The sequence below is a fragment of the Pongo pygmaeus genome, chromosome 13, assembly GCF_028885625.2.
Source record: "Pongo pygmaeus isolate AG05252 chromosome 13, NHGRI_mPonPyg2-v2.0_pri, whole genome shotgun sequence".
NCBI classification, from domain to species: domain Eukaryota; kingdom Metazoa; phylum Chordata; class Mammalia; order Primates; family Hominidae; genus Pongo; species Pongo pygmaeus.
This window is the reverse complement of record NC_072386.2, coordinates 19,716,655-19,743,112: the sequence shown is the minus strand read 5'-3', so window position 1 is coordinate 19,743,112 and position 26,458 is coordinate 19,716,655. Positions and strand designations below refer to the sequence as shown.

Sequence of the window (26,458 nt, the reverse complement as noted above, 5' to 3'; positions counted from 1 at the left end):
CACCTTGGGAAAGTGGGACTCACAATTTGCAGGCTATCCAAATGTGAAGGGGGGAAGGGGTGCTCAAAAGATTCTGGGGAGCTGCAAATGACAGATGTCCACCATAGCATCCCTCTGACAAGCAGGGCCCCCTCTACATATTAATCCATGTGACTTTGGAAATGCATAGTTTTACTGAGTAAGAGGTGATCTTCCTGGAAATGAAAGAAAAAAAACAACAGAAGGACAGATGAGTTGGTGTTACACTGTAACATCTTCAACTAGCAATTTATTAAGTCCTGATTACTCTGCCATGGACAGCTAAGGAAGTAGGGTAAATTTTCTTAAAAAAAGAACTCTAAAGAAATTAAAACAGAAAATTTAAAACTATTTGTCAACTTATTTAAAAATAGTAATAAACGATTACAGCCGGGCATGGTGGCTCACGCCTGTAATCCCAGCACTTTGGAAGGCCGAGGCAGGCAAATTACAAGGTCAAGAGAGCGAGACCATCCTGGCCAACATGGTGAAACCCCAACTCTACTAAAAATACAAAAATTAGCTGGGCGTGGTGGCGTGTGCCTGTAGTCCCAGCTACTCAGGAGGCTGAGGCAGGAGAATCGCTTGAACCCAGAAGGCGGAGAGTGCAGTGAGCCAAGATCACACCACTGTACTCCAGCCTGGTGACAGAGCGAGACTCCGTTTCAAAATAAATAAATAATAAACAATTACATGTTAACATAACATTTTAATAAATAACTGGGCCAGGCACGGTGGCTTACACCTGTAAAACTTGCACCTTGGGAGGCCTAGGGAGGATCAGTTGAGCCCAGGAGTTCAAGACCAGCCTGGGCAACATAGTGAGATTCTATCTCTATAACAAAAAGAAAAAAGTTATTTAAAAAATAAATATTTTCCAAAAACATAAGAGGTGTATTGTTTTATATTTTGGCATTAAGAGAAGACAACTGGATTCTCATATTTGCTTCTGCATTCAGGCTTGTAATATCACACATTGCATGGCCTCTGGAAAACTCCACTCTACATTCATGAAAGAATGAGTAAAAAAAGGCCCGGTGCAGTAGCTCACGCCTGTAATCCCAGCACTTTTGGAGGTCCAGGTGGGCAGATCACTTGAGGCCAGGAGTTTGCGACCAGCTTGGCCAACATGGTGAAACCCTACCTCTACTAAAAATGCAAAAATTAGTCAGGCGTGGTGGCGCATGCCTGTAGTCTCAGCTACTCGGGAGGCGAGGCACATGAGAATTGCTTGAACCCAGGAGGTGGAGGTTGCAGTGAGCCAAGACTGTACCACTGCACTCTAGTCTGGGTGATAGTATGAGACTCTCAAAAAAAAAAAAGAATGAGTAAAAATGATACGGGAATTAAAGAGAAATTAAGCAGATAGTGAGGGTAAGAAGCCCTCAGTAAGGTTTTCCTTTTAATGAAAAGCAGCCCCAAGTGATTTTTCTAACAAAGAGCAGCCTATAAAATCGAGCTGCAGACATAGATGCCAGCAGTGGTGCCAATCATGTTCAAAATGGTGGCTTCATCTTCCCTTCTCTTTTTCAGCAATGTGTACAGTAAGCAGCAGACAATGGGGCAGGCCAAGGGGAAAGCCCATTTGCATAATAAGATTAGGGTGGAATGGCCAGCCTTCCCCATGTGCTATATAAACGTCACACATGATCAAACCAATCTGTGGGCCCTACATAAATCAGACACTACCTCCTTCAAGCCTGCCTATAAAATCTGGCAAATTCTGCCACCGGCTGGCTGTTTCCTTTCAGAAGCTCCTCTGTCTCACTAGAGAGAGAGCTGTTTTCCTTTCTCTGTTTCTTTCTTTGGCCTATGAAACCTCCACTCCTAAACTCGAATGTGTCTGTGTCCCAAATTTTCTTGGCCTGAGACAACAAACCCCAGGTATTTACCCCAGACAACGAAGCTGCTTCAAAAAAAAAAAAAAGCAAGTAAATCTTTGTATCATTATAAAAAGTTCTGACCTCACAGACCCCTTGAAAAAGTCTGGGGGGCCCATATAGGTCACTGGACTATACTTTGCGAATTGCTGATCTAACAAAAATTTTAATTATATTTGGAAGATAGAAGAATGAGTAATATGCATTGAGCAAAACTGGCAGAATTACAAGAAGAAATTAACAAATTCATAAAGAACAGTATTACCTTTAACCAAGGAGATGTCAATAGATAATGCCTAAACTGAAATTAAGAATTAGCACCTGCCAGGCGCGGTGGCTCACACTTATAATCCCAGCACTTTGGGAGATCACCTGAGGTCAAGAGTTCAAGACGGCAGATCACCTGAGGTCAAGAGTTCAAGACCAGCCTGGCCAGCATGGTGAAACCCCGTCTCTACTAAAAATACAAAAATTAGCCGGGCATGGTGGCACGCACCTGTAATCCCAGCTACTCAGGAGGCTGAGGCAGGAGAATCGCTTGAACCTGGGAGACGGAGGTTGCAGTGAGCCGAGATCGCACCATTGCACCCCAGCCTGGGCAACAGAGCAAAACTCCATCTCAAAAAAAAAAAAAAAAAAAATTAGCTCCAAACATAGTATTTAATATATACATGTAATTACCAAAAGAATTAGCTAAGAGTTGAAAATGGTAGTCTTGGAGAAGAGAAAATGGAAAACAGGAACCTGGGCAACATGGTGAGACCCCCGTCTCTTACCAAAAATACAAAAAAATAGCCGGGTGTGGTGATGCACACCTATAGTCCCAGCTACTCAGGAGATTGAGGTGGGAGGACAGCTTGAGCCCGCAGGGGTGGAGGTTGCAGTGAGCTGAGATCATACCACTACACTCCAGCTTGGTTGACAGAGTGAGACCCTATCTCTAAAAAAAAATTTAAAAAGAAAAGAAAATGGAAAGCAGGGAAGGTAAGGCCTGGTGTTTGTCTTAAATCTTGTAGAACTACTGATTCATTAAATGATGTTCACTGGCTAGGCACGGTGGCTCACGACTACAATCCCAGCATTTTGGGAGTCCGAGGTGGGTGGATCACTTGAGGCCAGGAGTTTGAGACCAGCCTGACCAACATGGTGAAACCCTGTCTCTACAAAAATACAAAAATTAGCTGGGTGTGGTGGCGCAGGCCTGTAATCCCTGTTATTTGGGAGGCTGAGGCACAACAATCGCTTGAACCTGGGAGATGGAGATTGCACTGAGCCAAGGTAGTGCCACTGCACTCCAGCGTGGGCGACAGAGTGAGACTGTCTCAAAAAAAAAAAAAAAAAAAAAAGACAGACGTGCACTTAGCAAATTTACATATACTTTTGGTAAGATGATAAATTTATAAAGAAAGCCTGAATAGACTATAACCACACACATACAATTAGAAAAAACTGTCATTATCACCCCCTAAAAAGCTTTTTATCCTTAAAAGAGTTTTTAAGGATAATTTGGTGGGTAGGGGGCCAGTGAGTTAGGAGTGCTGATCGGTTGGCTTAGGGATGAAATCTAGGGAGTCGAAGCTGTCCTCTTATGCTGAGTCAGTTCCTGGGTGGGGGATACAGAACTGGTTGGCAGGTCCAGGTGGGGCCATCCAGTTGTCAGAAATGCAAAAGCCTGAAAAGACATCTCAAAAGGCCGATCTGAGGTTCACAATAGTGATGTTATCTTCAAGAGTAATTGGGGAAGTTGCAACTCTTATGACCTACCTAATGATGGCTGGTAATATTTAGAATTCCAACCCCTCTCATTTTAACTTAGTGGCTGGTGGCTTTCATTTGTTTTACAAGAACAGTTTAGCTTCAAACTGTAAACAAAATTCCTTCCCAAGGCTAGTTTGGCCTACGCACAGGAATGAACAAGAACAGTTTAGAGGTTAGAAGCAAGATGGGGTCGGTTAGGTCTGATATCTTTAGCTGTCATTAATTTTCTCAGTTGTGATTTTGCAAAGGCAGTTTCAATTGCACTGATTGAATTTTAAGATAAGCTATTTAAAATATCTAGTAACAGAAGCATAACTCACAGTAAAAATGGGGTCATGAGTTAAACCAAATGCAGCATGAGTTAAACCAAATACTAGCATCATTTTTGATATATGTTTTGGCCATCCCCAAAACCCAAAAGTCAATATCCCAAGAATTAGTTGGAAACAGCAGTGTATATCACATTAATATGAAGCTCAAAAGTGATTCCAAAGACTATGAATACAAAGGAGGCTTAAATTCATACTGTTTTAATGAGGGTTCCCCAGAGGCAAATCATAAGAGAAAGATTCAAGTGCAAGTGATTTATCAAGAAGTTCCCAGGAGAAAATGGGAGTAAGGAGCAGGAGAAGGAAGCAGCAGCCAAGTAAAGGTATAATATGGGGCAAAATCCCAGCCTTAGTGTGTTCTAGCAGGGGTGCTCTGGAGTATAAACAATGCCTCTGAGTTTGAGCCACCTCAAGGCAAAGGTGCTGGTCTTTCATAGCCCTGCAGTCACTCAGTCAATGACTAAAAGCCTCCCTAGGGCAATGTAAACTGCCAGGCACTTCTGGTTCTCTGGGCCCAGGCACAAAGTGATGCCAGTCACCCAAAGGTAGTCCTCAAGAGTCACAGATGCAAGCTGTTAAGCACACAGTAGCTATAGGATGGGTGCACAGAACCGGTAATAGGGATCAAGGGGATCTGGTCAGAGCTACACAGTACCTGCTACACACACCCGGTGATACTAAAGAATAAAGTAACATGTAACCATATGGATAAACAGATGCTACTGTCTATTAGGAATATTCTTGTATATTTACATCATATATGTTGCACTCTCAATCCCCTACCCCTGTCCCATAACCATTAGGTGAACAAGAAATCTCTATTCCTTCATTGGATTCTAAGATGCCACATGTCTGTCTGTCTGTCTCTCTCTTTAAATAGTGACAGGGTCTTGCTCTGTCATCCAGGCTGGAGTGCTGGCACAGTTATAGCTCACTACAGCCTTGAACTCCTGAGCTCAAGCAATCCTCCCACCTCAGCCTCCCATTAGCTGGGACTACAGGCACAGACCACCACAAGCAGCTTTTTTTTTTTTGTAGAGACGGGGTCTCCCTATGTTGGCTAGGATGGTCTTGAACTCCTGTGCTCAAGGGATCCTCCTGCCTCAGCCTTCCAAAGTGTTGGGATTACAGGTGTAAGCACCATGAAGTTTTCAGATCTGTTACACAGCACTAAGTAACTGGAACAGTGTGAAACTTTTTACCATTTCCCCACAAATCAACATTCAAATACTATCTCCACCTTTTCGGGGAGAGGGGGTCCATCTATGTCTTTGGAGAAAATCACTTCCCACCCATTCTTAGTCCATGAGTCCATGCAGTACAAATCGAGCTGCCCCAAACACCTGAGTTCACCAGGAGATGGAGGATCCAGGGAGACCCAGTCAACTTGGTACCCACTCTCCTTGATTACAGTGATTGTTTCAGACATGGGTATGTGACCCAAGTTCTGCCAATGGAGTCTGCCTGTGGGCTTTTGCTGGTACTATCAAGAAAGAGACTATTTTCACCCAGATTACAAACTGTGAGGGAGCTATAAATCCAGCACTGAGAGTGACCATTTTTGCCTGTTTGAGAATGAAGCCAACACAGAAGAAAGTGATAGCAAAAACAGTGTCCAGAAGGTATCAAGACTCTGGAATCCAGGCATGACTAAAGTTGGCACCACCCTAGGACTTGTTTCATGAGCCAGTGAACTCCCCTTTTACCTTAACCTGGTTTGTGTTGGATCTCTGCCACACAGTCAAACATGAAGTTCAAATTACATCTCCCAGGAAAACCTATATAATACAGCTATCTCAAAACCTTTAGAACTTTTTTGGATCTAGAGGGAATATTTTAAAAATTCAGGTCGTTTGGGGGATATAAAATTTGCTATTATCTGCTCTGATGGAAGGCAATCATGAATCAAGATCATTCTTACTCAGAACTCTCAAGTAATTCTAGCAAAGTCAGAGGGCCAGTCTAAAAGCCTTAACAGAGCTCAGGCTGAGTAAATAAGAGTTTTACCCAAAGCTGCCTGTCTGAAGCCTTCTAACCAAGGAAAAAGGCTTCAGGTCTCTTTAAAAGGCTCCAAAATGTGACAATATGAGTCAATATAGCTGGAGGAGAGTGTGGCAAGCAATCTACTGATGCATAACTGTGTCTGACCCAAAGCAAGTGTAAAGTTCAGTATTTGTTATCTGCAGGAACAAATATTTAGGAATTTCAAAACTAAATATAATTAAGAAAATACACTCATATTACTGTCCATTACATTAACATGAATAATCAAAAGATGACTTTTCTCAATAGATTTACTTTTCTAATAATGCTTTACTTAGGCTAATAAAGTTCCTTTGTGTCTTCGGAGAACAAGCCAGCACATTTTAAACTATTTAATTTATATACTGATATACCCACATGCTTCTCAATAATATACTTCATTCATAACAAAAACTGCACCCATACTCAAACATCATCTACTACCATATCAAGTAATTTGCTGCTTGTCTGCCAGGCAGGATCCACACAGTTGTCACCTGCAGAAAGCAAATTAACATTCTAAGGAATCCTTAACATTCAGTAGCCCAATCTAGATAAAACCCTAGCAGATCCTACTTCTGTGTGGGCTGAGCAAAAACAAAAACCCTAGTGATATGGACAGGAGACAGGGAAATGCTGGGTAGAAGAAGGCAGTACCCCAGCTAAGGCCCCACCCTCAAGCCTGGAAACCTGTGGCCCTAAATGGGAACAGGCATTCCTGTTTTTGCGCCCAAATGTTGCCTTTTGGCCTGCTACGCCATGCTATCTATCCTGTACACATATAAACCCCAAACCCCAGGTTCCACAGGCAGATGAGCAGACAAACAGAATGTGCAGAGGAGCATAAGAGCAGCGTGGCAAAGGAGAGAAGAGAAGGAGCATCTGAATGTCAAGAGCCATTCAGCAGGGGATGGTCAGAGACGAGATCAGCCACAGGACAGCCAAACTCCAGGGGAAGATCATCTTCCCACTCCATCCCCTTTCCAGCTCCCCATCCATCCCACTGAGAGCCACTTCCATCATCCAATAAAATCCCAACATACACCATCCTTCAAGTCCATGTGTGACCCGATTCTTCCTGGATGCTGGACAAGAACCCAAATACCAAGAAGCCACTGAGCTGGTTAACACTTAACCCATCTGCAGATGGCAAAGTTAAAAGAGCACTGTAGCATGCCTAATGGGGCTTCGGGAGCTGCAGGCACCCACCCCTAGATGCCGCCGTGGGGCCAGAGCCTAAAAGAGCTTGCCCCAGCTCCTGCCCCTGCCTGTCTCTGTGCTCCTCCTCCTGTAAGGGGTTTTAGCAGTAGTGGCAGCCAAACAGATGAGCCACATCATTGTCATGCGTCCTGCGAGGGGGGTCAGAGAACTCTCCCATTTCATCAGCAGAAAAATAACTAGACAGAACATTTCCTCCACTTGTAGAGACGATATAGATGAAAACAAGTGTCAGAGAGCAGAACAAAGCAAGGACCCACTCAAGTAGGCTAGGATTTTTTTTTTTAAATACAGATGGGGTCTCAATATGCCCAGGCTGCTTTTGAACTCCAGGGCTCACGCAATCCTCCTACCACAGGCTCTGGAAGTGCAGGCTAGGATTTTTTTTTTTGAGACAGGATTGCACTCTCTCACCCAGGCTGGAGTACAGTGGCCTGATCACAGTTCACTGCAGCCTTGACCTCCCAGGCTCAAGGTGATCCTCCTACCTCAGCCTCCTGGGTAGCTGGGACTACAGGTGCGTGTCACCATGCCTGGCTAATTTTTGTATTTTTTGTAGATATGGGGTTTTGCCATGTTGCCCAGGCTGGTTTCAAACTCCTGGGCTCAAGCAATCCACCTGCCTCAGCCTCCCAAAGTGCTGGGATTACAGCCGTGAGCCACCCACCCACCTGGCCCAGGCTAGGAATTTTGACAGGGCTCCAAGTCAGACAGAGCGGAGTACTGGAACATCCATCCATTGTTCTAATTTGACCAGCAAAGTGGGAGCAGGGGAAGGCTGGAACTAGGTGGGCACAATGATGCCTGGGTTAACCCCAAGAAACCAGACCTGTCAGCATGACTAATGTCATAATATCTCTGGTTCTGCTCTGTCAGGGTTGGCTCAGAAACTGAACAGATTAGTTCTATAAAACAGGAAAATTCCACTAGTGACTAAAGATGAGCATGACTGAGGAAGGCGAGCTGGATGCCCTGACCATCTCACCTAACTCTCCAATTCTCCCCACATTGCCACCTTGTTTTCCAGGTCAAAATCCCTAGGGATGAACTGACCTAGAGCTCTATAACTCAGTTTGAATAAGAAAAGGTATTAGTGCCCTACTTACATTCCTAGTACAAACTCAAATGCTTTTTCTACTAAAACAGCTTATTGAGGGCAGGAACTGTATTTTCTCTCGCTCAAAGTGCCTGACATAAAATACTCAGTAAATTATTTGCTGAATAAACTTTTGCTATATACAGATGAAGTATATTACCCAACAATCACTTTTCTGAGAATCATAACTATCTCTAAAATCAGCCAAAAACCAGAAGAAAAAGTCTCAGAATATGCAAAATAAAGATCAAAGACTATGGATGAAAGATTTTCTCATAGCAAAGTCCCTCAAGCCCTCACACAGTCTTTTGTTTGAAACAAAATTCAAGTTTTTCTAGTTCCCTAACTAACTGAAGCAGCAACTCCAGAATGAGAGCAAGGAGTGGCTGCTTAAATGAGGTTAAGTTGACAGCTGCAGAAAGAGACAGCTGACCCACTAAGGGGGAAAAGAGGCCCAGCAGCTTGGAGCTAGGTAGTATACAGCCCAAGGGACCTCAACAGCCCATAAAGGTACTTGTGTATTTTTTGTATACAAGTTCATTCATGTAATATGTTTTTTGTTTTGTTTTGTTTTTGAGACAGAGTCTTGCTTTGCCACCCAGGCTGGAGTGTGGTAGTGCAATCACAGCTCACTGTAGCCTCCACTTCCCTAGCTCAAGTGACTCTCCCACCACAGCCTCCCAAATACTGGTACTACAGGCACATGTCACCATGCCCAGCTAATTTTTTATTCTTTGTAGAGACGGGTCTCACTATGTTGCTCTGGCTGGTCTCGAACTCCTGGGCTCAGGTATTCCTCCTACCTTGGCCTCCCAAAGTGCTGAGATTACAAGTGTGAGCCACCATGCCAGCATCATCTCATGTTTTAAAGTGCTTACTTGTTCAAGGTTAAGCGCTGTGGAGCATAGATTTGTATGGGACAGTACTAACTGTCACAGGTGTTTAGTGGAAATAAGATATACATGAATAACGATATTACAAAGTACAAAGCACTAAGTGCCACCTAAGAGGTGAAAGAACCTCTCAACGGTTTGGAGAAGGCAAAGGGTATTTCTAGCTTCATGGTGGCGTTGACAACACAGCTAGGTCTTGGTTGGATTTGGACAAACCCCTAGACAGAGGTAAAGGTGGAGAAGGGGTTGAGGTGGGTAAAGCAATGTATTCGATTTGGCTGGAAAATAGTATGGCTAGAAAGGTAGGTATTGGATAGTGACTGCTCATAACTGATGTTAATAATTACAAGTCATCAGAAAGGTTAACCATGACGCACATACTTTTGAACTAAAGGCTATCATCACTTTTGAGATTACTTTCTTAAAAAGTATTTTAGGGTTTTTTTCTTAAGTTTAAGCAGCGCATCAGCCAGAGTCATTGGTTGCAGCAACAAAAATTGATCCTAAACATAAAAGTAATTTACTGAAAGGCTATTAGTTTGATCATGGAATTGATGGGAAGGCTGGATACGTGAGATTGAGCTGGGAAGAAATTAAGCTAGGCAGCAGGAAAAATCAGGTCAGAATGCCAAACATTTGTGCTGAACACAGCTACTACTAACCAAATGCTCACTCCAATGGCGACCCAACCTCCCCTTCCCTACATTTGTTATTAAGTCTCGACTCTTGAGTACCTGTTTTCAATATGTGTGATAAAATGGGAAGTATACCTGAAGTTTTCCTCCTGCATTCTGAAATACAAGTTGCCTCAAGAAAAAGCACTTGTGCAGTTTTTGAGGTGGCTCAACTAATTGCTTTTCTCATGGGACACTATTTTTACTTGAAAGAACAAATGACAAACTATGGTTATTTAGAAGTATTTGCCATTTTCTTAAAAATGAATGAAAAAATGAAACAAGCCTGTTATTTTAAATAAAATAACTTAGTACTTATTGCCAATAAAAAAGTTTGAGAATTCAAGTGAAAATTAGTATTTTGGAAAACTTGTATCTGTCACTGTGAGCCTGACAGCTTCCCACATGCTCAAATTCTTCTGACAGATCACTGGTGATATTAATGAAATGTGATTTTTTTACATTGTATAATAAATGTGTCAACATTTGGAAGATCTGCATAACTCTGAAATCAGTATTTTCCAAATGACCATGTAGCCATGTAACAATAATGCTATAAAACAAGGTATGGGTAAAAATTCATTCAAGATACAAAACATAAGCTAATGTATTTTAATGCAACAGAATATGAAAAGTTCATTGACATAATTTCAGATTCCACAGTGCACTAATCACTTAAGAAAATACCACTTGTGGAGTTTTGGTACAGTATCAGAGTAAGAATATCCAAAATTGTCTGAAAAATCTACTGAAATAATCCTCCCTTTCCAACTACATATTTGTGTGATGCTGGAGTTTTTTGGTATATTTTAATCAAAATAGTGTATCACGGCAAAATGAACGCAGAAGCATTTAACAGAATCCAGCTGTCTTCTATTAAACTACATATAAAGAGATTTACAAAAAATGTAAAACAGGGCATGGGCATGCCGGCCCCTGCTTCTCAGCCTGTAATCTCAGCACTTTGGGAGGCCGAGGCAGGTGGATCACCTGAGGTCAGGAGTTTGAGACCAGCCTGACCAACATGGAGAAAACCCGTCTCTACTAAAAATACAAAAAATTTGTGGGGCGTGGTGGCGCATGCTGTAATCCCAGCTACTCGGGAGGCCGAGGCAGGAGAATCGCTTGAACCTGGGAGGCAGAGGTTGCAGTGAGCCAAGATCGCACCATTGTACTCCAGCCTGGGCAACAAGAGCAAAACTCCATCTCAAAAAAAAAAAAAAAAAGTTTTCTTTTCTTTCCAATCCCAACTGATGTGTAGCATAAACAACTTTTAAACATGTCTTTCATTGCCTTTTACCCCTGACATATCAAGAAACTTTTTTTTTTTTTTTTTCAGGCAGAGTCTCACTCTGTCACCCAGGCTGGAGTGCAGTTGCACAATCTCAGCTCACTGCAACCACCAGTTCAAGCAATCCTCCTGCCTCAGCCTCCCGAATAGCTGGGATTACAGACGTGTACCACCATGCCCAGCTAATTTTTTTTTTTTTTTTGAGATGAGTCTTGCTCTGTTGCCCAGGCTGGAGTGCAGTGGTGCGATCTCGGCTAACTGCAAGCTCTGCCTCCCAGGCTCACGCCATTCATTCTCCTGCCTTAGCCTCCCAAGTAGCTGGGACTACAGGCGCCCGCCACCACGCCTGGCTAATTTTTTGTATTTTTAGTAGAGGCGGGGTTTCACCTTGTTAGTCAGGATGGTCTCGATCTCCTGACCTCGTGATCTGCCCGTCTTGGCCTCCCAAAGTGCTGGGATTACAGGCGTGAGCCACTGCGCCAGACCATTTTTTTAAATTTTTAGTAGAGACCAGGTTTCACCATATTGGCCAGGCTAGTCTCAAGCTACTGACCTTGTGATCTGCCTACCCTGGCCTCCCAAAATGCTGGGCCTGACCAAGAAACTTCTTTCTTAATGAAAAAAATTAGTCCAGCTAGGCACGGTGGCTCACGCCTGTAATCCCAGCACTTTGGGAGGCTGAGGCGGGCAGATCACCTGAGGTCGGAAGTTCGAAACCAGCCTGACCAACATAGAGAAACCCTGTCTCTGCTAAAAATAAAAAATTAGCCGGGCACGGTGGTGCATGCCTGTAATCCCAGCTACTCGGGGGCTGAGGCAGGAGAATCGCTTGAACTCGGGAGGTGGAAGTTGCAGTGAGCCAAGATTGCGCCATTGCACTGGATCCAGCCTGGGCAATAGGAGTGAACACTCCCCCCACAAAAAATCAGGCCAGACGCAGGGGCTCACACCTGTAATCCCAGTACTTTGGGAGGCTGAAGCGGGAGGCTCATTTGAGACCTGCTTGGTTAACACAGCAAAACCTTTTCTCTACAAAAAAAATTTTTTTTTAATTAGCTGGGTGCTGGGCATGGTGGCTCACGCCTAATCCCAACATGTTGGGAGGCCAAGGTGGGAGAAATGCTTGAGTCCAGGAGTCTAATATCAGCCTGGGAAACATAGGGAGAACCCCACCTCCACAAAAAATACAAAAATTAGCTGGGCATGGTGGTGCATGCCTGTAGTCCCAGCTACTTGGGAGGCTGGGTTGGGGAGGGTTGCTTGAGCCCAGGAGATTGGGGCTGCAGGGAGTTATGACCATCCCACTACACTCCAGCCCAGGTGACAGAGCAAGACCCTATCTCAAAAGCAAAACAGAACAAAGTAGAAAGAAAAAAAAAACTAAACTTTTATCAAGATGAAAACTATGACAAAGCTTTGGAGACACTATTATTATGGTGCCTTTCCAACAGAGAAGATGAAAATGGACTTAATCCATTTCTTACACCTAGTTTACTTTCAAAGCAGTATATGCCTTCACTTCTCAATCATTTATCAAATCAATAATGCTCAGCAAGTGACCTTCACTTGACCCGCAGAGTTGCTTCTGATCATCTATTCAAAATAAGTACAATGTAAGTAACTTAAATGTGTTTAGATTTTTGTAGCATTTCTGGGCTCCTCCCACAACCGAATGCCCAAACACTGGATTTTGTTTTCCCGGTCTTCCTTCCTCAAATCCTCTTTGCAAAAAAGACTAAACCATAAGGACTATAAAGGTGAAAGCCTTGTATTTTTAGAGGAAGATGGTTGAGTGGATTTTAAATTATAATTGACTAATAAAGATGTGCTGAAAAATTAATTATACCATGTCAACAATATCATGCATAGAAAAAAAAGGGGAGCAACTCTCCCTAAACATTTTAAACTTAAGAAATTGGCAATCAGCCAGGTGCAGTGGCTCTCATGCCTGTAATCATGCACTTTGGGAGGCCAAGGCAGGTGGATCACCTGAGGTCAGGAGTTCAAGACCAGCCTGGCCAACATGGCAAAACCCTGTCTCTACCAAAAAATACAAAAATTAGTCGGGCATGGTGGCACGAGCTGTAGTCCCAACTACTCAGGAGGCTGAGACACAAGAATCATTTGAACTCAGGAGGCGGAGGTTGCAGTGACCCGAGATCAGATTGCGCCATTGCACTCAAGCCTGGGTGACAGAGTGAGACCCTGTCTCAAAAAAAAAAGTAAATTAGGAATAAAGGCATTTGTAAACCTGTTACCATACAAAGTAACAGATTACCAAGTATAATTTCCAAAAAGTAGACCTATCACTTAATCATCCTTTAAAATTTGTAAAATGAACATTTTATTTGTTAATTTCCATTTATATAAGGAAAAATATCACGCTCAATAGGCTTCTTTTCAGTAACAAACATTTTCCAGAGCGGGAAAACGAATTAGGAAAATTCACTGGTTACAATTACAATGAATTAGTTGGGTACAAAAGTCTCTTTATGGGGGGTAGGCAGCCCCCATAAAGGATTTTACTATGTTGCCTGGGCCGGTTTGAACTCAAGTGATCCTCCTGCCTCAGACTCCCAAGTAGTTGGGACTACAGGTGTGTGCCACCTGAGCTAAAAGTCTATTAATTTTACCAAATTTCATTAAATCTAAGATGTCTGTGATTATAAAATGCATTATTTCATGTTTAACACTAGGAAAAAAACTGCCAATTAAGCTATGGCATAATGCTTACTTATGGTATCCTGTCTTCAAAGAAGAAGGAAAACTGTCTGCCAATGACTACTAATGATAGAGGCAGCAGACAGATAAATGCCTAGGCAGACAGGGGCACATCCCCAGTGAAACCTCACCTCCAAGCCGAAGACAGTTTAAAAGCCTGAAAGCCAAGCTACAAGTCAAATCCACGGACCAGATTGAGAACCTGTGTTCCCGTTTGGCATGCTTTCCTCTGATTGATCCCCACCCTTCACCTATTTTACATATATCTACCCCTTTCCTAATTGGTTTTCTACACTGTTGTGCCCACCTTTGAGTGGTGTCTTTGCTTTAACCTTTTTTTTTTTTTTTTTTTGAGACAGGGTCTCACTCTGACTCCAAGACTCCAAGCGTGCAGTGGCACGCTGTCAGCTCAACACAACCTCTGCCTCCCAGGCTCAAGCGATTCTTCCGCCTCAGCCTCCTGAGTAGCTGCGATTACAGGCGCACATCACCATGCCGGGTTAATTTTTGTATTTTTAGTAGAGACAGGGTTTCACCATGTTGGCCAGATTGGTCTCGAACTCCTGAGCTCAGGCAATCTGCCTGCCTCAGCCTCCCCAATTGCAGTAATTACAGGTGTGAGCCACCACACCCCGCCTTGCCTTTAAACTTTTTGCATACTCAGAAACCAATCAGCACACACTCCCCATTCTGAGTCTCTAAGAAGCCCCGGAACCAGCCACACTGGGAAAGAAACCACCCAACTGCCGGGGTGGGGGGCCACCCCCTGCATGCCCTCTTCTCTGAGAGCTGTTCCATCACTCAATAAAATTCTTCTCTGCTCTCCTCACCCTTCGCATTGTCAGAGTAACCTAATCTGTTTGGGATGCCAAGATAAATCAAAGCTTTTAGGAAATACATGTATAACTAATAAAATGAAAGGCACCTCCAAAACTGGATCTTGAAAATTAAAAGCTACTATTTAGTGGTGAAAATGATGAGAACATACGTAAAGAGCAATAGTTCACTCAGAAACAGCTGGTCTTTTAGGAGATGAGAAGTTTACTTCACACTTAGACAAAAGGCATAGTGTAGTGCTACATTCCATCCCACCTGCTACACTAACAAAACTGGCTCTACTAGACAACATCCATATTTGAGAAATATTACGTACAGTAAAAGAAAAATCACATGCTTAAAACTGACAGAGGGGGAAAGTATTTAAAATTAATTTACATTAAAAAAAAAGTTGAAAGCTAACATAGAATCAATACCTTGGGTTCTTTTTTCCATTTCCAAAACGAATGTGAGCCAGATTCAAGATTCTCTGACAGCACTACACCAGGTTTTGTCAATTTCACTGAACACAAGATATTTTAAAGTCTCCAATTCGATATAATTCATGGTGAGTTCTTTAAGTACTATTTGATATCCCAGTGATTTTTTATTACTTCCACTTTGGGGTCAGTCTTGTGAGTCTCTTTTGAGAGCGTTCACTCCTAAGTTTGTAAGATGCCTTTCCTCCAAATCTTACCATTTTCAGAATTCTGCTAGAGACATATCGATTAACCAAAATCCAGCTTGCCAGCATCCTCAGCTAACTAAAAGTTATGTTTTGACACAACTTTTAGGGAAAAGGGGCAAATCTCTAGTAAATGGGTTGACTTCAGGACTCTTCAAAAAAAGAGTCTGTTTATTCAGCAAAACCCAAGGGCCCAGAACAGGTCCCCACCCAAGCAGTCTTACCTGTAAGGTCACCAAGCTGGCTGTGGTGGCCAGGTCAATCTTCCCAAATTTGATGAGATTTCCAGAAGGGTTAAAAGGAAGAGTGAACGGTTTCCTTTGGCTTAGGGGCTTTTCTCTAAAATTCCTTGTCTTCTTCCCATCTGGTCTTTTCCCTCTGAACTATTAGCTTACTGCCAACCACCGTCCCCACAGAAATCACAAGAGTTTAGGCAAATGAAAAGCAAGTTCTGTCCACCCTTTTACATCTAAGGCACAACAGCCCATACTAGGACAACAAATTACCAATGACTTAATGACTAAGGCACAGCATTCTCTTCAACCTCTAAAGAAAAGCCCGTAATGTCTTCTATTTAATACAAGTGAAAAATATGAGAACATATTTTGGAATATTTTTGCTTCAATTTTTGAAGGTGAAGAGTTTCTTCTATTAATTCAAGTTAACTAGAGTCAGAAGATACTACTTAGTAATCAACTTTACTGTGCTTTCACCTAAAATTTTTCCTCCAAATTATTTAGGATTTGCCTTCTGTTCAGAAAATTAGTTTCCACAATATCCTTCACTATGTCAGAATGCTGACTGACTTAAAAAAATGACCATTATGAAAGGAAAACACTAACCTTCAACTCCCCTTAATTCACTGCCTTTTATTATTTACATACAAATCTGTCCTCCAAACAGGAGAAGACGGGACGGCAGTGTCTTACCACCGCATCCCCCACAGCTCCTCGCACGAAGCCTGGGAGTAGTGGGCATTCAATAAATGCCTATTAAACACTTCAGTCTTCTCATAACAAGTTGGGGCATTCCAAAACACCGGCTCCACCCCTCCAGGGTCGGCCGCTGGCTCCCGATGGCAGTCTGCCTATGGCCTTGCTCTGGTGAAATGAAACCTCGTCGCTCAAGAAGACCCAGGATGGGGGCAAGGGAGCCGTCCGACCACATCCCGCAGGGCAGCAGATCCTCTCTTCATCCCGCCAGGCCGCTGGGCCTGAGGCTTTTCCCACCCCATTCGGGAACCTACGTCGCCAGCCGGGGATCCGCAGGGGTACCAGCCCTGCGTCGGGACACCGGGGACGCCTGCGCAGAAGAACCCGCCTGGCCCCTTCGCTCCGACGGTAACAATGCTCCCTCAGAAAGACAGCCAAGGTAGGCTGGGGGCACCAGTACACGTCTGCGCGCTCCCCGACGCCTTGGCGCGCCCCTGGTGCTCAACCTTCCCCACGTGAGCGCGCCCGCCATCCAGATACTCGCTGACCGGGTCTCCTCACCTGAGTCGGGCTCCGCCCCCCTCCTCCTCGCTGAAGGAGGCGGTGACCCCTCTCCGATCGGACTCGGCAGTGTCAGAGGAGGTGGGAACGTCCAGACCAACGTCTCCGTTATGGGACTTCCTCCCCGTTCCACCCGCCCCCCTCCCACCCCGCCTCTAGTCTCCTAGCTCCTCCAGCCAGTTCGCCGCGGCACTCTGAGAACACCGCGGCGGCACCCGAGGATAAACGGAAGTGACGTAATGCAAGAGCGCCTACTCCGCCCCATTCCTCCTCCCCCAGTTGGGCTGCAACCAATCAGCAATGGGGAGGGCGGGGCCGGGGTAGGAGTGCAGCCAGCCGGCGCGCGGAACCTGGAGGAATTTACTTAGCCCCCGGAAAAACTGACCAATCCACGGTCCCTGGAGTCTGGTTGTGTTTACTACCGACTGAATCCGTGAGCTCTCTGACCAATCACCCTTTGCCTTACAACAAGTAAAACGGTTATCGAATGCCTTTTAGGGCGGGATTTATCACTAAACTGCTCCAGGTTTGGACTATACAAATGCAGCTGTTCGGTGCAACCAATCAAAACCCTCTGTGGTTCAGGCAAGCGGGCTTTCCGCCTAAATCCGCCAATCACAACAACGACTGCGTGAGGTCTGAGGGCGCCCGAGAGGCGGGCCCTCAGGGCAGGCCGTACCGCCATTGGCTGGTGCTGAAGGATTTTTCCACCCTCGTGGTGCCCGGCCCTTTAGTGTCCCAGGGCTCTTCTCCGGGGTGAATTCCTTTAGCTGAACACACACACGTAGGGGGTTGGAGATTGAGTTCCCATTTCATAGACGTTGGGAAAGATAAGATTCCAAGAAGCTCTTTCAGTTGAACTAAGCCAAAGTCCAGGGTAAAAACCGCGAATAAAAACGCTGTCCATCGGATGGCAGTTAGGTCGGACCCCACCCCTCGTCCAGTCCGGGTGGCTGCGCGTCTGGAAAGGGTGACGCACCAGGAGCCCGGCGCTTGGCCCCGCACTCGGCTGCTGGTCAAATAAGCCTGTAGTCTCGATGCCCAGGTTTATAATCACCTGCACCCCCAAAAAACAAAATAGGAAGCGCTAAGCTCTCCCACTCATGTCCCAAACGTGGAAGGGTCTCGGACTTGTATGGGACGCCGTCTGAAAAGAGCGAGCCCCGGGGCGACGCTCGGGTTTCCAGGTGCACCCTCGGAGGGAGAACCCGATCCCTGAACATCGGACACTGAGGCCAGAGAAGCAGCCCCCTTTCCTCGGGTGAGGACGGCAGAAGAAAGCTGCCTTCTCCGGCGCAGCTTTTCTGGGAGCGCTGCGTGGCTCTGGAGACAAAGGCAGGCCCGCGAACTCAGCTGGGTTCTTCTGGGGGTGGGGGTAAGGGTCTTGGAGGAGTTCCCATAAAAATGGAACTCCCAGCCGGGCGCGATGGCTCACGCCTATAATCGCAGCAATTGGGAAGGCTGAGGCGGCAGATCGCCCGAGATCAGGAGTTCAAGACCAGCCTGGCCAACATGGTGAAACCCTGTCTCTACTAAAAATACAAAAATTAGCCGGGCCTGGTGGCGGGCGCCTGTAATCCCAGGCAACTACTCGGGAGGCTGAGGCAGGAGAATCGCTTGAACCCGGGAGGCGGAGGTTGCAGTGAGCCGAGATCGTGCCGCTGCACTCCAGCCTAGGCAACAGAGTGAGATTTCGTCTGGGGGAAAAAAAAGGAACTCCCCGCTTTAAGAATGGAACACACCGAATACCCCTACAGCAGATTCCATCCCTTCAGTTACTAGTCGGAAGTGTTGATTTCAAAAAGCAACCTGTTTGCGTGGATTTCTTTAAGGGCTCGGTGGAGTCTGATGTTTAATTCTTTTCCTTAAGATTCGCTGACAGTATAGCCATCACACATATTTTACTGCCAGATTGATCGGTAAAATAAGGAAAATATGGAATGATGACAGTAAGCCAGGCAATAGGAGAGATTCTTTTGCGTATCTGTCTCTCAACGGTAAATGCCATGACCTAGATTGCCTCAGATTTACAGGCTGGCAAAAGTTTTAAAAATTGTATATTCAGAATTTAGGAGTGTGTGGAAGTGGACACCCGCTATATTGTGGACGGGAGTGTCACTGATGCCCTGTTTGACGATCACTTCATAGTATCTATCAAAATTTAAAATATGCATTTGTTCCCTTCTAGCTGGCAATTCCTTTCTAGAAATATATGCTACCGAAATACAAAGATGTGGAATAATAAACCCAAGGCTGTTTACCACACCTTTGTTAGTACAAGGGGCGGGGGGAGGGGGGGTGAGTGGACAACAAACCTAAATGTGTAACCAAAGAAGATTACAAAAATTTGATAAATATGTATCATGGCTCCTTCATGACTAAGGCTCCTATAGATAGGAAACGAAAGTAATAAAACCCTGCGGCCAGGCGCGGTGGCTCACGCCTGTAATCCCAACACTTTCGGAGGCCGAGGAGAGTGGATCACGAGGTCAGGAGTTCGAGGCCAGCCTGTCCAACATGGCGAAACCCCATCTATATTTAAAAAGTACAAAAATTAGCTGGGCATAGTGGCGGGTGCCTGTAACCCCAGCTACTCGGGAGGCTGAGGCAGGAGAATCGCTTGAACTCGGGAGAAAGAGGTTGCAGTGAGCCGAGATCTCGCCATTGCACTCCAGCCTGGGCGACAGAGCAAGACTCCGTCTCAGAAAAATAAATAAATACGTACATACACATACATACCTACATGCGGAGGTACACGTAAAAGTTTGTGAATGTATGACTGAGTGTGAAAGGTTACTATCAAATATTCATAATGTCATTCAGGGAAGGAGAGTGGGGGGTGTCATTAGGCCGGGCGCGGTGGCTCACGCCTGTAATTCCAGCATTTTGGGAGGTCGAGGCCGGTGGATTGCCAAAGGTCAGGAGTTCGAGACCAGCCTGACCAATATGGCGAAACTCCGTCTCTACTAAAAATACAAAAAATTAGCCGGGCTTGGTGGCGCATGCCTGTAATCCCAGCTTCTCAGGAGGTTGAGGCAGGAGAATAGCTTGAACCCGGGAGGCGGAGGTTGCAGTGAGCCGAGATTGCGCGACTTCACTCCAGGCTGGATGACAGCGAGAGACTCCGTTTCAAAAAAAAAAAAAAAAAAAAAAAAAAGAAAGAGAGGGTCTCCTTAATTTTTAGTTTTACAGACAGGTGTTGTTACTTTAATAGTATTTAGGAAAACCTGGAATTTCAGGTTGCTTAGATTTTCTAATCACTGACAAAATTATTCCTAAAGTAACCTATACATTTCCCCAAAAATGTATCAATAAGATACTTCCTGAAATTAGACAAATAAGTTCTAAGATTCATAAGGGGAGATAATATTGAAAGAATAGGCAAGACAGTCATGGAAAAAATAAGTTGGATATCTACCTGTGAGGCAGGATAACAGGGTCTGGAGGCGGGGACCATCAGGCCGACTCCTGCTGACTGGATATCAGAGGCCAATCTCTTTTCACCCACGCCTTTTTCTGCGTGGCAGTTGCTCCGTGGCAGTTGCAAGCCCTCCTTTTTCTGTCTGGCAGTTGAAAAATGAAAATACCGGCCGGGCATAGTGGCTCACGCCTGTAATCCCAGCACTTTGGGAGGCCGAGGCAGGCGGATCCCTGAGATCAGGAGTTCGAGAGCAACCTGGCCAACATGGCGAAACCCCGTCTCTACTAAAAGGACAAAAATTAGCCGGGCGAGGTGGTGGGCGCCTGTAATCCCAGCTACTCAGGAGGCTGAGGCAGGAGAATAGCTTCAACCTGGGAGGCGGAGGTTGCAGTGAGCCGAGATCGCACGCCACTGCACTCCAGACTGGGCGACAAGAGCAGGGCAGGCCACTGCACTCCAGACTGGGCGACAAGAGCAGGGCAGGGCACTGCACTCCAGACTGGGCGACAAGGGCAGGGCAGGGCAGGGCGACAAGGGCAGGGCAGGGCAGGGCCTCTGATAGCTCCTCTCCTGCAAACAATCAGACTTATCATGGGCCCACTCTTCATGCTGATTGGTCCCTTCCTGCAACCAATCAGACTGGTTACTGGCCTACTCTTCATTCTGACTGGTCCCCTCCCGCAACCAATCAGACTAATGGTGGGCCAATGGGAAACCTCTAGAGGTATTTAAACTCCAGAAAATTCTGTATCCCACGCTTTTGAGGCTTGTTCAACCCTGCTTCCACCCTGTGGCGTGTACTTTTGTTTAAAATAAATTTCTGCAGCTGGGCGCTGTGGCTCACGCCTGTAATCCCAGCACTTTGGGAGGCCGAGGCGGGCAGATCACGAGGTCAGGAGATCGAGACCATCCTGGCTAACACGGTGAAACCCCGTCTCTGCTAAAAATACAAAAAAATTAGCCGGGCGTGGTGTCGGGCGCCTGTAGTCCCACCTACTCGGGAAGCTGAGGCAGGAGAATGGCGTGAACCTGGGAGCCGGAGCTTGCAGTGAGCCGAGATCGAGCCACTGCACTCCAGCCTAGGTGACAGTGCGAGACTCTGTTTCAAAAGAAAAAAAAAAAAATTAGCCAGGCGTGGTGGCACACACCTGTGATGCCAGCTACTCGGGAGGCTGAGGCAGGAGAATCGCTTGAACCCAGGAGGCGGAGGCTGCGGTGAGCCGAGATCGCGCCATGGCGCTACAGGCTGGGCAACAAGAGCAAAACTCCGTCTCGATAAATAGATAAATAAATAAATTTCTGCTTTCACTTCCTTGCTTTGTTTGTGCGTTTTGTCCAGTTCTTCAAAATGCTAGAGAACATGGACCTTCAAGTGGTAATACCTGACTTTTTACAACAAATTTAATATCAATTTAATCAAATATAATATTTTTAAACCAAACTATAATAGCAAAAGAAGAAACCCTGGAACGATTTTTTTTTTTTTTTTTTTTTTTTTTTAAGATAGAGTCTTGCTCTGTCGCCCAGGCTAGGGCAGTGGCACGATCTCAGCTCACTGCAACCTCCACCTCCCAGGTTCAAGGAATTTTCCTGCCTCAACCTCCCAAGGAGCTGGAACTACAGGCTCACATCACCATGTCCAGATAATTTTTGTGTTTTTTCATAGAGATGGGGTTTTGCTATTTTGACCAGGCTAGTCTTGAACTCCTGACCTCAGGTGATCTGCCCACCTTGGCCTCCCAAAGAGTTGGGATTACAGGCGTGAGCCACTGCACCTGGCCAAACAATATATTTTATAATCTTGAAGTAAAGTAGACCTTTTTAGAGAGTAAGTCTGATAAATGAAGCTAAACAATAATTTACATTTTTCTACTGTGCAAAAAATTCCATAATTGAAAGACAAAGAATAGAGAAAACTATTTGCAACACATAACATAGATTTTTAAAAAAATTTTTTAGGGATAGAGTCTCACTCTGTCACCCAAGCTGGAGTACAGTGGCATGATCAACTCACTACAGCCTGAACCTTCTGGGCTCAAGCAATCCTCCTGCCTCAGCCTCCCTAGTAGTTGGGATTACAGGCATGTGCCATCATGCCTGGCAAGTTTTTATTTTTTGTAGAGATGGGGTCTCACTGTGTTGCCCAGGATGGTCTCAAATTCCTGGCCTCAAGCAGTCCTCCTGCCTCAGCCTCCCAAAGTGCTAGGATTACAGGCATGAGCCAATGTGCCCGGCCATAACATAGATTTAAAAGGCTAGGTTCCTAAACATATAAAGAGTTCCTGTATCTCAGTAAGACCAACAACCAACTGTAAAAATAAGCAAAGGACACAAATAGAGAATTCATAGAACAAGACATAAAAATGGCTCACGCCTGTAATCCCAGCACTTTAGGAGGCCGAGGCTGGTGGATCATGAGGTCAGGAGTTCGAGACCAGCCTGACACACATGGTGAAACCCCATCTCGACTAAAAATGGAAAAATTAGCCAGGTGTGGTGGCACGCGCCTGTAATCCCAGCTACTCAGGAGGCTGAGGCAGGAGAATTGCTTGAACCCGGGAGGCAGAGGTTGTGGTGAGCCCAGACGGCGCCACTGCACACCAGCCTGGGCGACAGAGCAAGACTCCGTCTTAAAAAAAAAAAAGAAAAAGAAAAAAGAAAATGGCTGATAAACATGAAAAGATTCTCAATCTACCTCATACAAAAGAAATACTAAATATAATACAATGAGATATCATTATTCAACTATCCGGATCAGAAAAAAATCAAAATATTTTATAACACACCATGTTTGCAAGGGTTTAGGTATAAGCAGCCATTCTTATTCATAGCTAGTGGGAGTAGAAATTGGTACAGATTCTACAGAAGTCAATTTGGCAGTATCTACTAATGGAATCCCAGAACTACTGATGTGCTATGGAGATTATTTTAAGCTGAAAACATCTAACAAACAGCAGCCATAAAGAAAAAATCTTATCTAAGCTTCTTTCGTTGATTTATCCAAAACTTCCTGAAAATACAACCATCATAAATCCCCTTTCCAGGTGGTTTACAACCAGAAAGGAGATAGCTCATTTGCACCTGGACGAGAAATTACATAAACAAAAGGTTATCAGAATTGTCTGTACCTTCCACTTCTTTGCTCTCACTTGTTTCTCACTAGTTTCTCACCATTTGCTTTCCCTTGAAGTCCGAACTCTGTTCCTTGGAGGTCCTATCTCTCTTTATTAAGATGATACATAAATCCTTAACTCTAACTGTAGGGAGTGTCACTTTTTTTGTACACTTCCACATACATGAATAAACTTGTCTTTTCTTCTGTCAATCTGTCTTTTTTCAGTTAATCTGTAGGGCTCCAATCATTGAATCTTAAGTTGGTAAAAATTCATCTACAAATAACCTCATATTCAGTGAGATCACACTTTTAGAATTTTATCCCACACATATACACAAGTATAAAATCACATATGCACAGTTATTTATTGCAACATTATTTGTATTAAAAAATAATCCAAAACAAACAATTCATCAGTGAGGACTAACTAAATAAATTAGAGTACATCCATACAATTGAATCTATGAAGTTGTTAAACAAAATATTGAGGGAGGCTGGGCGCAGTGGCTCATGCCTGTAATCCCAGCACTTTTGGAGGCCAAGGCAGAAGGGTCACTGGAGTCCAAGTGTTCAAGACCACCCTGGGCAAAATAGGGAGGCCCCATCTCTGCAAAAAATACAGAAATTAGCCAGGCTTGGTGGCGTGCACCTGTCCAAGCTACTTGGGAGGCTGGGGTGCAAGGATCACTTGAGCCTGGGACATCAAGGGTGCAGTGAGCTATGATCATGCCACTGCACTCCAGCCTGGGCGACAAAGTGAGATCCTGTCTCAAAAAGAAAAAAAAAAAATTGAGGAAAGAAAAAAAAAGAATGAGGAGACTTTCACTTTTGCTATAACCAAGTAACTAACTGCTCCCGTACTTGTCCTCCGTGAGTAAACACCTAGAAAACTAGAAAAAAAAAAAGGTGAAATAATGTTTTTAGACATTGGACAATAGGCAGCACAAAACAGTGATTCCTGAAAGGGGGAAAAAAAAGCAACGGAGACTTACAATTGCTCCAGTTTTCTTCCTGGAGACACTTTCTGGACAACGGCACAGGAGGGAGAGTTCAAACAGAGCATGGAAGTCTCTCACTGATTTGAGGAGAGAGATTGGAATTCCAAGAGAGTGAGTCAGCAGGAATTTGCAGGGTAAATTACTGGAGAAGAGGCACCTAGGCATAAAAAGCCTTCCAGAAATTCTTCATAGGAATCTTCCACAGTCTGTTATTGATTACCAAACTGTGTATGAGTAAGATGAAACTCTAAAAGGCCAGGCAAAGAACAATTCTCAAAAATCACACAGAGATGGGAAACATTCAAATTCTGACTAAAGCTGAATAATAAAAATAAGATTTTGATTGTTTTTCAATTTCTTTAAAAGAAAGGCTTTTGGCCGGGCACAGTGACTCACGCCTGTAATCCCAGCCCTTTGGGAGGCTGAGGTGGGCGGATCACAAGGTCAGGAGTTCGAGACCTGCCTGGCGAATGTGGTGAAACCCCGTCTCTACTAAAAATACAAAAAAACTAGCCAGGAGTGGTGGCAGGCACCTGTAGTCCCAGCTACTCAGGAGGCTGAGGCAGGAGAATCACTTGAACCCGGGAGGCAGAGGCTGTGGTGAGCCGAGATCATGCCACTGTACCCCAGTCTGGGCAACAGGGTGAGACTCCGTCTCAAAAAAAAAAAAAAAAGGCTTTTATATTGTATGTGAAACGGTGTAATATTATCTCTATGAACACGGATATTTTAAAGATGCATTTTTTTCTTTTTTTTTTTTTTTGAGATGGAGTTTCACTCTTGTTGCCCAGGCTGGAGTGCAATGGCTCAATCTCAGCTCACTGCAACCTCTGCCTCCCAGGTTCAAGCAAATTCTCCTGCCTCAGCCTCCCTAGTAGCTGGGATTACAGGCGTGTGCCACCATGCCCAGCTAATTTTGTATTTTTAGTAGAGATGGGGTTTCACCACACTGGTCAGGCTGGTCTCAAACTCCTGACCTCAGATGATCCACCCACCTCGGTCTCCCAAAGTGCTGGGATTGCAGGCATGAGCCACCAGGTCTGGCCAAAGATGCATGTTATAAACCCTAGAGCAGGGGTCAGCAAATATTTTCTATAAAGGGACAGATAGTAAATATTTTGGGCTTTGCAAACTGCAAGTGGTCTCTGTTGCATATTCATCACATATTTTTCTTCCTCCTTTTGTTTTTGTTTTGTTTTGTTTTTGCAACTCTTAAAAAATGTATAAACATTCTCAGCCCAAGGATTATATAAAAATAGGCCAAATTTAGCCATCGGGACATTGTTACAAACTGAATGTTTGTGTCTCCTCCACCTGGATTGATGTGTTGCAGCCCTAACCCCCAGTGTGATGGTATTAGGAGGTGGGACCTTTGGGAGGTAATTAGCTTTAAATGAGATCTTGAGGGTAGAGCACCCAGGATGGGATTGGTGGCTGTAAAAGAAGAGGAAGATGGAGTGGTGGCTCACACCTGTAATCCCAGCAGTTTGGGAGGCTGAGGTGGGCAGATCACGAGGTCAGGAGTTTAAGACCAGCCTGACCAACATGTTGAAACTCCGTCTCTGCTAAAAACCCAAAAATTAGCCAGGTGTGGTGGTGCACACCTGTAATCCCAGCTACTCAGGAGGCTGAGGCAAGAGAATCGCTTGAACCCGGGATGTGGAGGTTGCAGTGAGCCGAGATAGCACCATTGCACTCCAGCCTGGGCAACAGAGCAAGACTCTGCCTCAAAAAAAATAAAAAAATAAAAATAAATAAATAAATAAATAAGAGAAAGAGACACTAGAGCTTCTCTCTCTGTCATGTGAGGATACAGCAAGAAGGTGGCTGTCTACAAGGCAGAAAGAGGGCCCTCACCAGGAACTGAATCTGCTGGCACCTTGATCTTGGACATTACAGCCTCAAGAACTGTGAAAAATAAAGGTCTGTTGTTTAAGTCACTCACTCTGTGGTATTTTATTATAGCAACCCAAGCCAACTAAGACAGTCATATTTGCCACCCCCTTCTCTAGATCAACCACTGAAAACAC

At 44.7% G+C, this 26,458-nt stretch overlaps 1 protein-coding gene across 3 annotated transcripts in view; it reads right to left on the bottom strand.

Annotated features, from left to right (window-relative positions):
- The window catches only part of ZBTB5 (zinc finger and BTB domain containing 5), a 31,083-nt gene extending 10,250 nt beyond the window's left edge, over positions 1-20,833 (bottom strand). Inside the window, exon 1 of one of the 3 annotated variants that reach the window (XM_063650450.1) lies at positions 20,313-20,833. The gene's annotated coding sequence lies outside the window, so the exon portion shown is untranslated. Of the gene's footprint in view, positions 1-15,625; positions 17,131-20,312 lie in introns of those variants that run through there. The other 2 variants (XM_054500259.2, XM_054500260.2) reach the window with 2 other exon arrangements.
- Between the last annotated feature and the right edge of the window lie 5,625 nt (positions 20,834-26,458).